Source organism: Protopterus annectens, chromosome 17.part0 (genome assembly GCF_019279795.1).
Source record: "Protopterus annectens isolate FY-2018-M chromosome 17.part0, PAN1.0, whole genome shotgun sequence".
NCBI classification, from domain to species: domain Eukaryota; kingdom Metazoa; phylum Chordata; order Ceratodontiformes; family Protopteridae; genus Protopterus; species Protopterus annectens.
Window position 1 is genome coordinate 58,628,302 of NC_056751.1, and position 14,721 is coordinate 58,643,022.

The 14,721-nt window shown below is 38.0% G+C and overlaps 1 protein-coding gene across 2 annotated transcripts in view; it reads left to right on the forward strand.

Moving 5' to 3' along the window:
- The window catches only part of RBPMS (RNA binding protein, mRNA processing factor), a 1,623,413-nt gene that overhangs the window by 1,563,603 nt on the left and 45,089 nt on the right, over window positions 1-14,721 (forward strand). Inside the window, exon 8 of one of the 2 annotated variants that reach the window (XM_044059084.1) lies at window positions 5,562-5,678. The gene's annotated coding sequence lies outside the window, so the exon portion shown is untranslated. Of the gene's footprint in view, window positions 1-5,561; window positions 5,683-14,721 lie in introns of those variants that run through there. The other variant, XR_006363155.1, reaches the window with a different exon arrangement.

Sequence of the window (14,721 nt, forward strand, 5' to 3'; positions counted from 1 at the left end):
TTTTATGTTGGTAAAACAGACAGACGTTTGAAGGACAGGGTGTATGAACACTGTTATGCAATTAGTACAAATAAGGATGAAAACGCCCTGGCAAAACACTGTAACAGGAATGAAGGCCACTCATTTGACTTTATGGCCATCGACCAAGTACAGACCGACAACCCTAACTTTGTTAACGAAAACTTGTTTAGGCTCCAATTGGAAAAGAAGGAACTTAGTTGGCAGTTACGTTTGGTGGCACACAAAACCCCTGGCCTTAATGAGGCTTGTTCGATTATGTGTTTACTTAAACTGAATAGTTTATTAAGATGAAACCACAATTTATGTACAAACCCCCTGTCCAGGTTTAGTTACCCGAAATGGGGAAACTATGTGTACACACGTAACTGACTTCCCTCTAAGGAAATCCCCTAATGTTGAAATTTACGTCTCGTAGGTAATTAAATATAATATGGCTCAGTGTAGAGAGCTGTAAATTCCCTTGGCCACATTGCTGTCATTTTATTATAGTGTTTCTTTTTTAGTAAATTATTTGATTCACAATTACACTAGTTTGACAGCGGAAGTAAGGTTTGTTGAATGTATACTGGTTATACATACTTTTTTATACATATATATATATATATCTACTTCATAAAGGTTGTGTCCATCAGAGGGTTGAAATGTTTTAATGTTTTGATGTTAAAGCAAGATGTTTTCAAATTGAATAAGCTTTTCCTATTATATATTGTATTTTATTTCATGTTACCCCTTTTTTATTTTATTATTCTATTATTTTTTATATTTAGTAGTTACCATTACTTGGTACTTTTAGAGATACACTTCTATGCCAATTTTACACCTAAACATTATGTTTTTGTTTATTTAATCATTCATTATTTTTTACAATGTTTATTTGTACATTTTATTATTGTCATTTTTCAAAAAAATGTTTAATTAATAATTGGTTACTAGATGTTTCCTGTTGTTGTAACTAGGTTACTTTACCTAGCTAGGTTGACTCAGTTTATTTCAGTTTATTTGTTTATGATGGTTATTTAATCATGCAGGGTATTGTTTCAATTAACTAATTATGTAAATTAAGTATTTAAACTGAGCACCTTAACAGAACTAACGTCTGTCTGAAGAAGTTCGGGCAGTGTACTGAACGAAAAACGCTTTTTGGAGTGTTTTACGTTACTTGCTTTGTTTAGTCTTGCGTATAATAAACCTTTTGATCTTACGTGGATTTATGTGGATTACTCTACTAGAGTTTTATTCTTACGAATACACTGCTTGAACTACCATCCTTATTTTTGAAGTCCTCCACCTCGGATACATTTGTGGAACCTACCCTTTTGTTTTCAGTAAATTAAAGATAGCTTTATTAAAGTAATAGCAGCTAGCACTGTCATGGTTATATTTAATCATCTCTTTAAGGAATCATTCTTTCCATGAAGGTATTTAAAGAGAGGTAGGCTACCTTATCCAAGATAAAATATAATGTTATTTTTATGTTGCTACTTAAATTAGAGATGGGGGTTAATAAAAGTAATGGAAAAGAGGGCACACTTATGAGCTGTAGCTCTAAAATTTGGTGAGGGGGAGTACAGGGTGTCTTAGCAGTGATCCTTTCACCAAAGGCCATTTGGTTAAATCTGCTTTATCAAAACATCACTAGAGTGAAAGCTGTATTTCTCAAGAATGAAGTGTGTTTTTGTTTGTTTGTTTGTTTGTTTGTTTGTTTGTTTGTTTGTTTGTTTGTTTGTTTGTTTTTTGGGAGGCAGAGTTGCCTACTTCCATGCATGGCAAGACTTCCTACACTCCTACTTTAATGTAGCCTTCTCCAAGATGATTACATCTTGATAAAATGGGTGCCATGACCTTAAACAAATATCTTTTTTGTCCAGAGTGTTTGGACTGAAAGGTCTTTTGAAAAACAGGCTGTGGCAAACTGATTCCCAAATGTGGACCTCTGTCATCGGTAGTGATAAACTGCTGTAAATAACTGTATAGATCCTATTTTAAGAATGGTCATTCCCGTTTACTGCTGGTATTAGTTTTCCCAAAATTAGTAAACTTTATTTCCATTTTTGAATTGACAGTCTTTTAACACTTGTAAGAGATACATGCTATGTTTGGAAGTATATGAGCAATGATATGTTATAAAATTACTTCTCTCCCTAGTGGGGATATCATTTATGTTCTATAGGGTTTCTGACCATGCTGTTTTATTAGTTTACTGAGTAAGTGTATATTGCAATTAATAAGTCTGCCGTTTTTCCTGAGGGGTGCCTGTTCTGTTCTTTAAGTATGTAATGAATTTTTCAAAGCACGCAATGAAGTTTTCAAAATTAAGCCAGTCATCTTTACAATAGCATGTCTTAGTGCATAAAATTTAATACATTCTTCTTGTAAAGCAAGTCACCTTCCTACCTTGTTATTCATACTGTCTGCATTTAAAAATGAATATGGATATTATTCCATTTACAGTTTTAGGTTGATGAGTTGTAAGCAGAAGAGAAAGTGGTAAGATGAGATATAAGTATGTTACGGAGCCAGATACACTCTCACAGGGAAAAACAGCAAAGTATAATTTTATAATCCTACAGCAATGTGAGAGTGGAACATTACAATTCTGATATGGCACCAAAGTGCAACAGTATAACTGCAGTCACCTGTGACTGGTATATGATTAGCATGTGCTGACGTACATTTCCTGATGTTTTGAAAATATATATTTAGTGTTTTGTATGCAGCACTCTTTTAAAGTTTCAGCTGTACTAGTTGAATGAACTGTGATGTGAAATGCAGTAGTTTCAGGGCACATATCAGTCCATTAGGAATGGACCGTTTGATATTTTCCTTCAAACATCACCTGACTTTGAGAGGAACAACATTTTAGTCATATATGCAGATTACCAGACTCATCCTTGTAATTTATGTACTTGCATGCAACTTAGATTTTTTGTTGTTGAAAGCCATAGGTCTTTGGTGCAAGCTATTATTACTGTGACATTCACTTGTCCTGTCACTAAGAAGGGAGTACTGACCTATAAACACTCATTTTCCCTCCACAACCAGCCCTACCAGCTTCTCTAGCCTGTGCCCAAACCAAGATCACAGACAGTTAATATGCATGTGTCTTGCTGTGGCCTGAATTTTTCATTATTGCTGTTCTAGTAATAATAAAAACGACACTGTTTTATTTCACAGGAACTAATCTTCCCCTTATCATTACTTTCTTTGACACACTTTGTTTTACCTATTAAAGGCTAACCACCCATTCACATGCCAAATGTTTTTATCCAATGGCATATCAAGGATTGCATTTAAAGAGAAGAATTCACTGCCGTGTTTTAACACAACTAAGAAGAGTTGATTTATATTTGTGTCATGAAACTTTATATTAAAGGAAGTCAAAGTGAAAAACGTATTGAAAAAGATGAACACAACCATCTTCAACACAGTTTCACCAATTTTTACAGAAAGTCAAACAGATAAGAGAATGATCATAATTAAAAATTACTTAAGATTGTATCATTCTTGCTGATAACTTGTATTGTTACACTGGACCATAAGCAGATAGAATCACATCATATCAGCAAGTGTCAAAAATAAGCACATACATTCTGCTATTTACAGTACAGTCTGAGAGAGGAGTTATGTTTACGCAAGCAATAATGCCTGACGTGTAATTAATGCCCACCCAGGGGTGCTGGGAGGCCCAAAACCGCAGGCCAGTCATGTCACTAGCCTATTAACCCATTCAGTAGGAAACAAATACAAACCTGACTTCAAGAAACTACAAGCACCACAAGATACACCCAAGAAATCCGATAAGAATATATTTTATCTACAGTTGAATTCCAGATATCTGGCCTACCACCACTTTCAAGCGCATTTGTTTCTGGTAGAACTAAGGTAATCATGGTGGAACCATCATTCGTCAAGGATTTTTTTTGTAAGCCCTACCCCATGCAGAAACCCAAGTGAAAGAGTGCACTGGGTGGAGCAATTGTATATTGCTCAGTCTCTCTGTCAGTCTCATAAATGACGTAATCAATCGAGTGCCCTATCTGCCTTGTTAGCAGACACATCCTGAGAAGTTTTCCATCTACTCCGGAGACAGACTGATAGGATCCATAGCCTGAAATGTGCATCTTGTTCTCACTTCTCAGGAAGGGATAAGCATGCTTAACTTCTTCACACTTCTATATACATGCTTCTGTCATGCAACTGGAAATGAAACTTTTCTGTTTTACTCCCTAGCACTGTGGTTTCCGCCTAAATGGGGATATAACCTCATCAGATTTCTCCCTTCCCAGCTGGTTCCTTGCTTACTGAAATTATGTATCTATTAGTTTTAAGTCTATATTTTTGCTATTAAAATGAGACTCAGTACGTATTGATATATTTACAAAAACACTGAAAGCAGTGTTGAGTATTGTATCATCCATTAATGGCATTTAGAATATGAGGGCAGAAACACTAAAAGGCAGAATGGCAAGTGTTGTATGAACCCACAATTTCCAATGCTGGTGTTAAACTGGAATGTATAGGCAGGTGGTATTGGCGCTTGTTCTCCATAGCAGGCTGGGCAGTTACTGTGTTCTCTTCGGTTTCATGCATTTTGAAGTTTTAAAATCATAGTTCTCTGGTTCAATTCTTGGCTGGGGTGCCTTCTGTGTAGAGTCTGCATGTCCCCTTTGCATTCCTGTTGGTCTCCTCCGGGTGCTCCAGTTACATCCAGGGTTGGCAGATGTCCCTATTTGGGCGGGACTGTCCCGAGATCAGTAACCTGATCCCGAGTCCCGCTCTGCTGGTTTAAATCCCAGCCAGCCTCCGCTTTGTTTTTTTTTTTTTTTTTGATTAGCCCGTATACCTGGCATACGGGCCAATCAAAAATCGCTAAAGACGGAGCTTCTTCTGTTCCGCATTAAACAGAAGTAGCTCCGTGTTTAGCGATTTTTGATTGGCCTGTATGCCGGTATACGGGCCAATCAAAAACTGCTAAACACGGAGCTACTTCTGTTGAATGCGGAACTACAATGTTCCAAATTAAACATGAGAAATTCCGTGTTTAGCTAAAAAAAAAAAAAAAAAAAAAGAAATAGAGCTGCTTTTAATGCGGAACACACACTGACACACTGTGTTCCGCATTAAAGAGCTTTTTTTTTTTTTTTGGTCTTCTGCTGGCAGTGTCCCTACTAGCAAGATTGGAAATCTGGCAACCCTGGCTACATCCCACGTTACAAAGACATTCGTCTGGAGTGTTTCTCCCTGAGCCTCCACTGAAAATTGACTTTGTTCCAAGTTGGACTTTCGTGGTAAACAAATGTTAAATAAAATAAATAGTGTTTTGGGTCTTGACTTTTAGTATTCCAGTATTAATCATGATTCCATCCAAAATATGCAAAACATTTGACTCTTAGGCTGTCTCTAACTGAAGATGCTAGTCAAATTGTTTTCTTTTTTTTGTATTTGTGATATCAGGAAGTACTTTGATTATCATTTGTGTAATTAAATCTGTTTCAACACTTATGATTAAGATGTTAATAATATATTGTTTTACATTATAGGTACCTTCCTGGTGTGTGACGGTGACTGTGCCTTGTCTTGTTGGTATTGGTACATTCTTCTTCGGTTGTGTTTGCTTCATTTTTACTTTGCTTCAGTTTAAAGCAGTACAGTATTGTGTGGGTAAGTTATGCAACATAAATGTTTAATATAGGCACTTAAAATAAACAAAAATAAATAAACACAGTAGAATCCTAAAAATACAATTTCATGAAAAAGATGCCAAAGTACTTTATGTAATTGTGTGGATATTTGCAAATCTTAAAAAAAATTACCTACAACAGTCATCATATGAGTGACATACAGAGATGAAACCTTTTCTAAAACCTCGGAGGACTCAAGATTGATTAGCAAACTGCCCAGGCCATTGGAAGAGAGGGGGAGGGGAGGAGTAAATGTCTTATGCCAGATTGCATATCATGGGGGAGGGATGGTGGTCCCAAGTGTCTGATTGCTGTACAAGCAAAGGCTTGCACATTCACGGTGACCAAAGGACTGGGAGACATGGGCTTTATGATCCCAGGCTGGTAATGGTGTTTCTTATGGGGCATCTGTGTGGGGGTACACACATGCCTTGGAAAGATTATGAGGTGTCCCAAGATGATGTGGCTGCCCATATCAGTCACTGGGGGCAGAGTTAAGGTCATTAAAGAGGACATCTTATTTGCTGAATGCATGACAGCTTATGTGATTGTTTCCCATTGATAGGGTGAAGGAAGACCAATCCATGGCAAAGTTTGATGGTCAGCGGCAGCAGGGACAAAAATATTTGCTACATTTTGTTTTATTTTACCATATGTTATCCAGATCATGTACTGTCCTAAGGACCATTTTCAGGCACAGCCCAGGCCATTTAGGCAAAAGAGATATACAAGATTTTTAATGGTAAGAAAGAGCAAAAAAGTGTTACTAATATCACAAAAAGTGTACAACAGAAAGCTATAAAGTACACATTGAAGAAAGTTTACAAAAATGTATACCAATAATAGAAAACAGAGATGATGCACAATTAAAGGATGCTATGTTATGTGCAGAGTCAAAGGAGATCAGCAGTACATATCATGTTGTATATAAGACTGCAAAACACTGCATAGCATAGTAGGGTGGGAAGATGGCATAGTGGTTAAGGTGTTTGCCTTACAAGCAGAAGGTGCAGGGTTTGATTCTCACATGGGGTAAGTGGCTAGGCTTAAAATGGCCTGCAAAGCAGTTAGCCTAGTACCAGCCTATGAGATTTCACCACAACTAAACTGAGAAGGCAGACACAAGTTTAGCTTATCCTAAGAAGACTACATGTATGCAGTACTTTTATTTGTTTGTTTTTGTTTTTGTTGACTTTGAAATTTTGGCCAGTATAATCTATGATGATGTCCGAATGTCCACCATTAGTATTAAATATGAGAGGAAGAACAGGGGAGAAGGCATTCACTAAGTGAACACTCATCTTCAAAAAGCAGTTGAAATGTAGCTTAAAGCAATGATGTTCATAAGTAAGGTTACTTTAAAGCTGTATAAAGAAAAGATGGTAAAATGTATTATAAATACAAAAGTAGATTTTTACTGAATGGGTTATAAAGCAGTACACAATTCTGTGAGTTTATGTGGACATGGCATGTGGCAAGACAGGGGAAGAATATCAAATATTGCACGATGGAGTATTCCATTTGGTGGGAAAATACCTTGTGAGTACAGAATGTCATGGGTAGTGCCTAAGTATATTGCATTCAAGTTGTGGTTTAATTCTAGCTAGTGAATTTTGTATAAGGAGTTGCACATATTGGGTTAGTCTGTTGAGAAGATGTAAATTTAGCTACCTTGTTGCATGGTCACTTTAATTTTGACAGCTGGATTACCTAAAGACTGGTCAAAATATTTGCTGAATATGTCAGAGCTGGAATTTGGTTGGGATAGGCAGTAATATGGTATGCCTATCCAGTCAGGAGTAGCTTAACTCTGTAGAGTAATCCAGGTTTTCTGGTTTGTCGTTAGAACTATCTTTTCGATATGATGATTGAGCATGACAACATCATCAGTTGTTGTTCCTAATAAGTTCTCAGAACCAATCACTTCAAGGAGACAATTATCTTTTCAAGTATCGCAGACTTGAAGAAGTCTTGAGGAATTGTGGAACTGGCTATGATTATGATGCGATTAGTTTTGTGGCATTAACTTTTTATTACCGATTATGGGTTACATCAGTACACATACTCAAGGGTGGAACTACAGGTACTAAGATAACTCAATTTTTTCTGCATTTTTATTTTAAAATCATAAACTATTCCACTTTAAATTCAAATAAACACCTGTCTAATCTCATTAGTAACCATACTAATGAAATAATTAACCTAAAGGCATCTAAAAAGTAAATTAAAAATTTCAGAGCAACCAATCTCAACACTTACCTGGTAGTTCCTTGTCATGTGACTACAGGCTGGCAATGGGAACAGATACTTCATACTTCAGGAACTTTTTGTTTTAGTTGTGGTGATGATCAGGAGTAGGAGGAGGTTACTTAAGGGAGTAGCAAGCTGAAATATGTTACTGTTATCATTATTTCTTTCACTTCAATCCCATTCAGACATCAGATCAGGTAGCAAAATGTCAGTGGTGAGAGCAAACTTTGAAAGCAAAGACATAATTCTTAATAATTTCAAATGATTATCCAAATGACTTGCCCAGGTGGGGTCATGTATATGACTGGAGAAAGAAAAGTTGAACTATAGTACTTTGGTCATTATTTCTTTCAGGTTCATCACAGTTAATCTCCTGAGCAGCAAATGGCAAAATTGTCATTAACTTTTGTATGACTACTGTTAAATGATTATGATATGGCTTTTCAGTGAGGGCTGTGCATTTGTTTGAAAGCAACAAGTTGGAATAAATGACTGTGGCCATTATTTCTTTCCTTTCAGTCAAACATCAAGGGTATATGGAGAAAGTATCCATTTTCGGCCTAGGTAGAGGCGGGCTGTGTGTGTGAAAGCAAAGGGAATTTATATGGTCACTGTTAAATATCCTTAATGTTGTTTATTGAGGTGGGGCAGTCTGTGTAACTGTGAGCAACAGGTTAAACTAGCTTGCTGTGGCTGTTGTTTTTTTTGCTGTCATTACAGTTAAACTTCAGATGTATACACAGAAAGTGACTATCTTTGGAGTTGGGTTCTGGAGGCAGACTTTGTGTGCAAGTGGCTGACCATTGCTGCCAACCGATCTCATTTGAGGAGTCATTGATCTGTACTGTCATGCATAGGGTGCATTCACGTGTGGGGAGTGGAATCTTTGTGTAAAAATAACAGTCATCATAGGTTTCATTTGGAGATAGTTTATGTGACTTCTTCAAAGTCAAAGGAGGTGTACTATATGAGAAGGGGCATATCCAGCTGAGCTAGTCTGTGTGTAAAATGCACTAAAACTAGTACACCATCTTGTGGCATTTTTGCAACACAGTGAAACACAACTAATGTGTTGGCTGTTCAGGCTGAACCTTAATAATTGAATTAAACAACATCACTACTTTAACCTTCTAGATTAAGTTCTCAACAAACATAGAGAATACTACTTTTTCTGATGGAATAAACATGCCATGCATAAGTCTTTGCTGATGCTGTAGTGGGATAAAGCCCAGACCATGGCCCAAGCTAACCCATGTACAAATAGAGGCTTGGACACTTGATGGCACAGGCACAGAATATGGCAGTGCCCATCCTGTGGAGAGGAGGCATGTGTTATGTCTGGGGCACATTCTTGTCATTTGATTTCCCTAATGGAGACTGAGGAAACAACTACACAATGTTTTTTTTATCTGAAGAAGTTTGCACACAGTGTCAAACAAAAAGTGCTTTAAATAAATTATTTTTTGCCTTTACTTGGTCTGTCATTCACTTTGGCACCACGTTTCAGTTTAACTACACAATGATGCTGGTGGGTGGGCATGGCAGTAGTCTCTTGCAGAAGTGAGGGGTGGTCCAGTACTGACACCCGTTGCATGTCCCACCCACATGTTACTACTAGGCATATGTGAGGGTGAGATATAGGAAAAACACATGAATTAGAGTTAGTCCAGGGTGGAGAAGATGGATTTAAATGACCCAGTGGAGACATCCTAGGAGCAACTGATAATAACCTGTTAGGAAAAAAAATAAAAATATGTATTACATAAAAAATAAATATAGTTTTATAACATAACTAAGCCCACTATTTGTTTCTCCTTAAACATGAATGTTCCAGTAAATCATATTTTCATACGCAAAAATAAATTAAAAAAATACTAGAGTTTCAACATAGCACTCAAAAATGTAACTTGCAGCTATTCTGTTAAATCTGCACCAAATAAGCACATCCTAAGTATAGTTTAAAACTGAATATCCAGATTTACTATCCATGTATAAGTAAATATATAATCATGGTATATTTTTAACTGTTTCAGAGATATAATCGTGTTTTGATAGTCTCTGTTAGTAAATTGTGCCAGGCTGCCAAACTGCATTATACTCAGTTTCCTATAGGGGTGAGTATATGAGCTCTCCACAGTGTAGAAAATACAGTGTATGTGCAGAATTTAACTTTATTAATGTGTGCAATTATATCAAAAATAACATATATTTTTTACCAGACAAGGTATGCTTTTTTTGTCTTACTAATCAAAACTCCATATTAAAGGTATGTTGTGATACAGCCAAAGTGAGCACTGACCTCCAATAAAATTAATAAGGGAAGAATAGCAATCTCATGTGTATTTTATGCCAAAATCATTATAATTTCCTTAAAATATTACTATAATGTCTCAGATTATAACTAATATATGACTTTTTGTATATGCAAAAAATTTTTTTCAGGCATTTCACATTGACAGTATAAAATATACTGTTAGTCTGCTTCCATTATATGTGGGTATATGAGTTATAGTCAGCATGAAAAATGCAGCACATGTCATAAGTATATGTTTACTGCCCAGCTGTATGATATAGAGGAATCAAGCCCTGAGTAAAACTTGAAAAGCTGTTCAGGCATTGGAAGAGCAGGGTGGAGTAGGTTGCAAGTGAACAATCAATGCCAGTTTTCCCACCTGTGAAAATTGGAGGAGAAAATACTGGTTGCTGTTGGCCGTCCACCACCATGCAGTTAGAGGCTTGCACAACACCACAGTGGCAAGAACTGGGGATGTCAGTTATGTGATCTCAAGCTGGTGATGGTAGCCCATGTAATATGTGAATGGAAACACACACCTACATAGAGGGTGTAGGATGCCATACAATGATGTGGATGCTCATGTCAGCCAGGTGAGGATATATACAACCTTTTTGTCTGCCCGTATGATGGCAGCTGTAGGCAGATCTCACCTTCATGCTGTGGGAGGAAGATCAATGATCAGCAAGCACTGGGGAAAAGTGTGTAGGAAGAAAGAATATATTTTTACTGTGTTGTGATAAACAACAGAAGCAAAAGTAATGTACATTTTACCAGAGAATACAATTTTGTTCTCACAACAAGCATGCCATGACCAAACCTTCCCATGCAGAAGGAGGCACTGTATTGTAGGCAAAGTCAGCATGTAGCTGCACTGAAATCCTTAAGTTTAGTATAAATGTTTTAGGTACATCTATACCTGTGTAACCTATTGCAGTTCTTGAACATTTCTCAAGAATTGTCAAAGGAGAACTGGTATACTTTTTTGAGCATAGGTAACATAGGTACCTAACGTATGATTTTTCAGAAAGCACGTTGCTTGATGTAAGTTGATGCAGGAGTTGTATGTGAATGTACTTTTTCTGGGTTCTTGCAAGCAGAGAAGGAAGGACAATATTAATATAGTTGGAGACTGCATTATTGTATTTTGTACCAATGTCCTTGAACCACAGGATTATTCAGGAGTACAAATAATTTAGTTGCAGTTGGCATTACTGACTTTATTACCAGTGCTTTTGATCACCAGACGTATCATTTTCCAGAAATACTACTTTATGTTTGGAACTCATATAGTGTGGTATGCTATTAGAGTACATTTAAAATAAAATTAACTTTTATATACTCATTTTAATAGCATTAGACTTTATTAGTCAGATATATACTCTTAGCCGCTATAGATTTTCCCTCTGATGTAGCATTACTCAGACAATCAGGAGAGTATCTCTGTGGTGCCACTGGAGTTGCAGTATTAAACTGCCATTGATTGTGTCCACTGATGATGTTTTCTGCAGGGAATTCTGCAACATCAGCCTCTTGGTTTGTCAAAGGTGTTGACTTCACTTATTCTTCATCATGTAGTCCTTCATCTGGCTTAGTAGCTATCCTAGGGTACAAAACTGTTTTGCTGTACTTCTTTGAGTGTAAAAATGGCATGTGATCATTGTTTTTGGCTTGTTGTGGTGATATCTAGTCTAGTCTGTCATTCTTGTCAGAGGCAGGATTGGTCAGTCACATGCCTTTGGAAATACCGTGAGTCATTTGATTTTCTTTATTTATAGGTCTGGTCAGGTACCCATTTTGGGGGTTCTTCTTGGGTTTTGTTTTGTTCACTGGTCATTATCACTCACTTTTGTATTGCCCTGTCAAAGCCTTGACAAAACTCCATTATCTAGCCATTGATTCTACACTATCTGTTTAGTAAGCAAGTCTTGACAGGTTTGCTTGCCTTTCCCATGTACCATGTCCCTAATGATCCATATATGTGACAGAGATGTCATGGTGCAGCTGGTGTTGCATTTTAAATTATTTACATCCACTGTGCTTTTAGGTAATCATTTAATTTGCTTGTTGGTGCTGAACCACCTACAAATCATTGAGCAAAGATCTTTATTCAAATGTCCCTAGATGCCCCCAGGTATTGTATCCTACATTGTGGAGCATATTGTAAAATGAATCAAAATTCACAGTGCCACATAAAGTTTCTTGGCATACAGATGGCAGCTCCTTCCTGGCAGCAAAGGCAGAGTATAGCCATCCCAATATAACTAACACTTGTGACATCACTGAATCATTTGTAGTTTTCAGTTGCATAGCAGTATTTGTTATACATCATTTCACACTGATTATCATATTTACTGAGTGGATATGTAGATTGATCTAAGTTGACACTTTTCAGTCATATGTAATTCATGTGTATTGGATATGTTCATAGGTTCATAGGTGTGTACTAGGCTAATGGTCCTGGAGCCTTTACAAGCCTTGCCCACAGGATTACCCTGGCATTGTGCCACCCAACCTTAGTTCCCAGTGCCTCTGTCGAGTAGAGCCACTAGAGTGATCTGCAGGGTGAATTTTCTATTTCCCATCCACTCATCAAGATTTCTGTTGAAGAGGGCCAGTGAGGTGCTCTGCTTGTCACGTATGGGAAGTCTATTCCATAGCATAGGCAGTCTCTGGGTTATGAACCTATCCCTCCAGCATGTTCTGTTGATTGTGGTAATGAGGTTGAGATCTCTGGAATGTATGGTGCGAAGGGATTGGAATTTCTTTAGATGTAGCATTTCTAACAGAGCTGGGTCAGACATGGCTTTGTAAGTCTAGCAGAGATTGTAGTTGATTGTTCAAGCTTTTCATAGAATAGCTATGACTGTCAATTAGCTCTCCTACATGTATTGCTCTGTTATATTCAATATTATTTGGATTTCCCCCTAAAATGGGGTATCACAGCTACAGTCTCTGAAATAATCAAGCATACCTATTTCCTTAGACACACCTACCAGTGGCTAATCATAAGATCATAGGAAGTTACTAGGCTATTGGCCCTGAGGCCTTTACAAGCCTAGACAAGAATTTAGCCCATGTTCTGACAAGTCAGCACCCAATGCCCCAGTCTAGCAGGGACACAGGTGGAATCCTAGGGCTGTATTTTCTGTTCCCCATCCAGTTATCCAGGTTGTGCTTAAAAAGCGTTAATGAGGCAGTCTGCTTGACATGAAGCAGGAGTCTATTCCACAGAAGAGAGAGTGTCTGGGACACAAATCTGTCTCACCAACAAATCCTGTTGATGTCACAGACCATGTTGAGGTCACGAGTGTGGGTTACTCGAGTGGAGCTAGACTTGCGGATATGCAGCAGTCCCATCAAGGTGGGGTCTAAAATTTCTTTGTATGCCAAACAGAAGTCACCTCTGAGTAGTCTGTAGGAGACTGAATAGAGGGACAGGGCCTTTAGCTTAGCTGTGTAGGGTAGTTGTTTGAGGTTCTGGATTCTCCTAGTGAGAAACCACTGTGGTCTCTCCAGGTGCTGTATGTGCTTTGTGAGATACATGCTGAAAGGGGCATTGTTCTCATAATGGGCCTTATAAGGGAAGAATACAGGGATGTTATGACTGCCTTGTCCTTGGATGAGATACCCTTACTAATGAGGTGGGCCATGTAGAAAGCTTTCCGTACAACAGAGGCAATATGTTGGTCAAAAGTCAGTTTGCTGTCTACCTGGGTGCCCAACTCTCTCACAACTGATTGCATGCTTAGGACCTTGCTATTAATGTGATCATTTGTGGGGATGTCACTCTCCCCAAAGGGGATTAGGATGTATTTTTTGGCATTCAGTTTTAGGCCATGTTTCTGGCAGCAGTCATATGTTTGGGTGAGACCCTCTTGAAGGATGTCCGCATCTCTAGGGGAACTGCTGACAGCACCCAACTTACAGTCATCTGCAAATCTGGTCAGCCATAGCACACTGGTTTCACCCTGCACCTCAGAAAAGTATATCCCAAACAACAAGGGACCCTAGACCAATCCATGGGGTACACCACTTGTTACGGGTCGACTGCTTGAGGTGGCTTCCCCTATTTTGATTAGGTGGGTTCTATCAGTGAGCCATTTTGCTACCCACCTGGTAACATATGGATTAACACCTAGTTGAGAGAGAGTTTATCTATTATACCTGAGAGGGGAATGGTATCGAAGGCTTTAGCCAGGTCAGGGTAGGTGGTGTGCACCGTCTTCCCATTGTCCATGGCTTTGGTGACTGTCTCAAAGAAGTCAACCAAGTTTAGCAGGCATGACCTCCCCTTGACGAAACCAAACTGTGTGGGATCAAGTGTTTGGAGGTTGCAAATGTCCTTGTTAATGAGGTCAATGATAATCCACTCCATAGCCTTGCAGATCAGCTAGTTAGGCTGATGGATCTATAATTTCCTGGATCGGTGGATGCTCCACCTCTGTGCAAAGAGATGACATTGGCTGTCCTCCA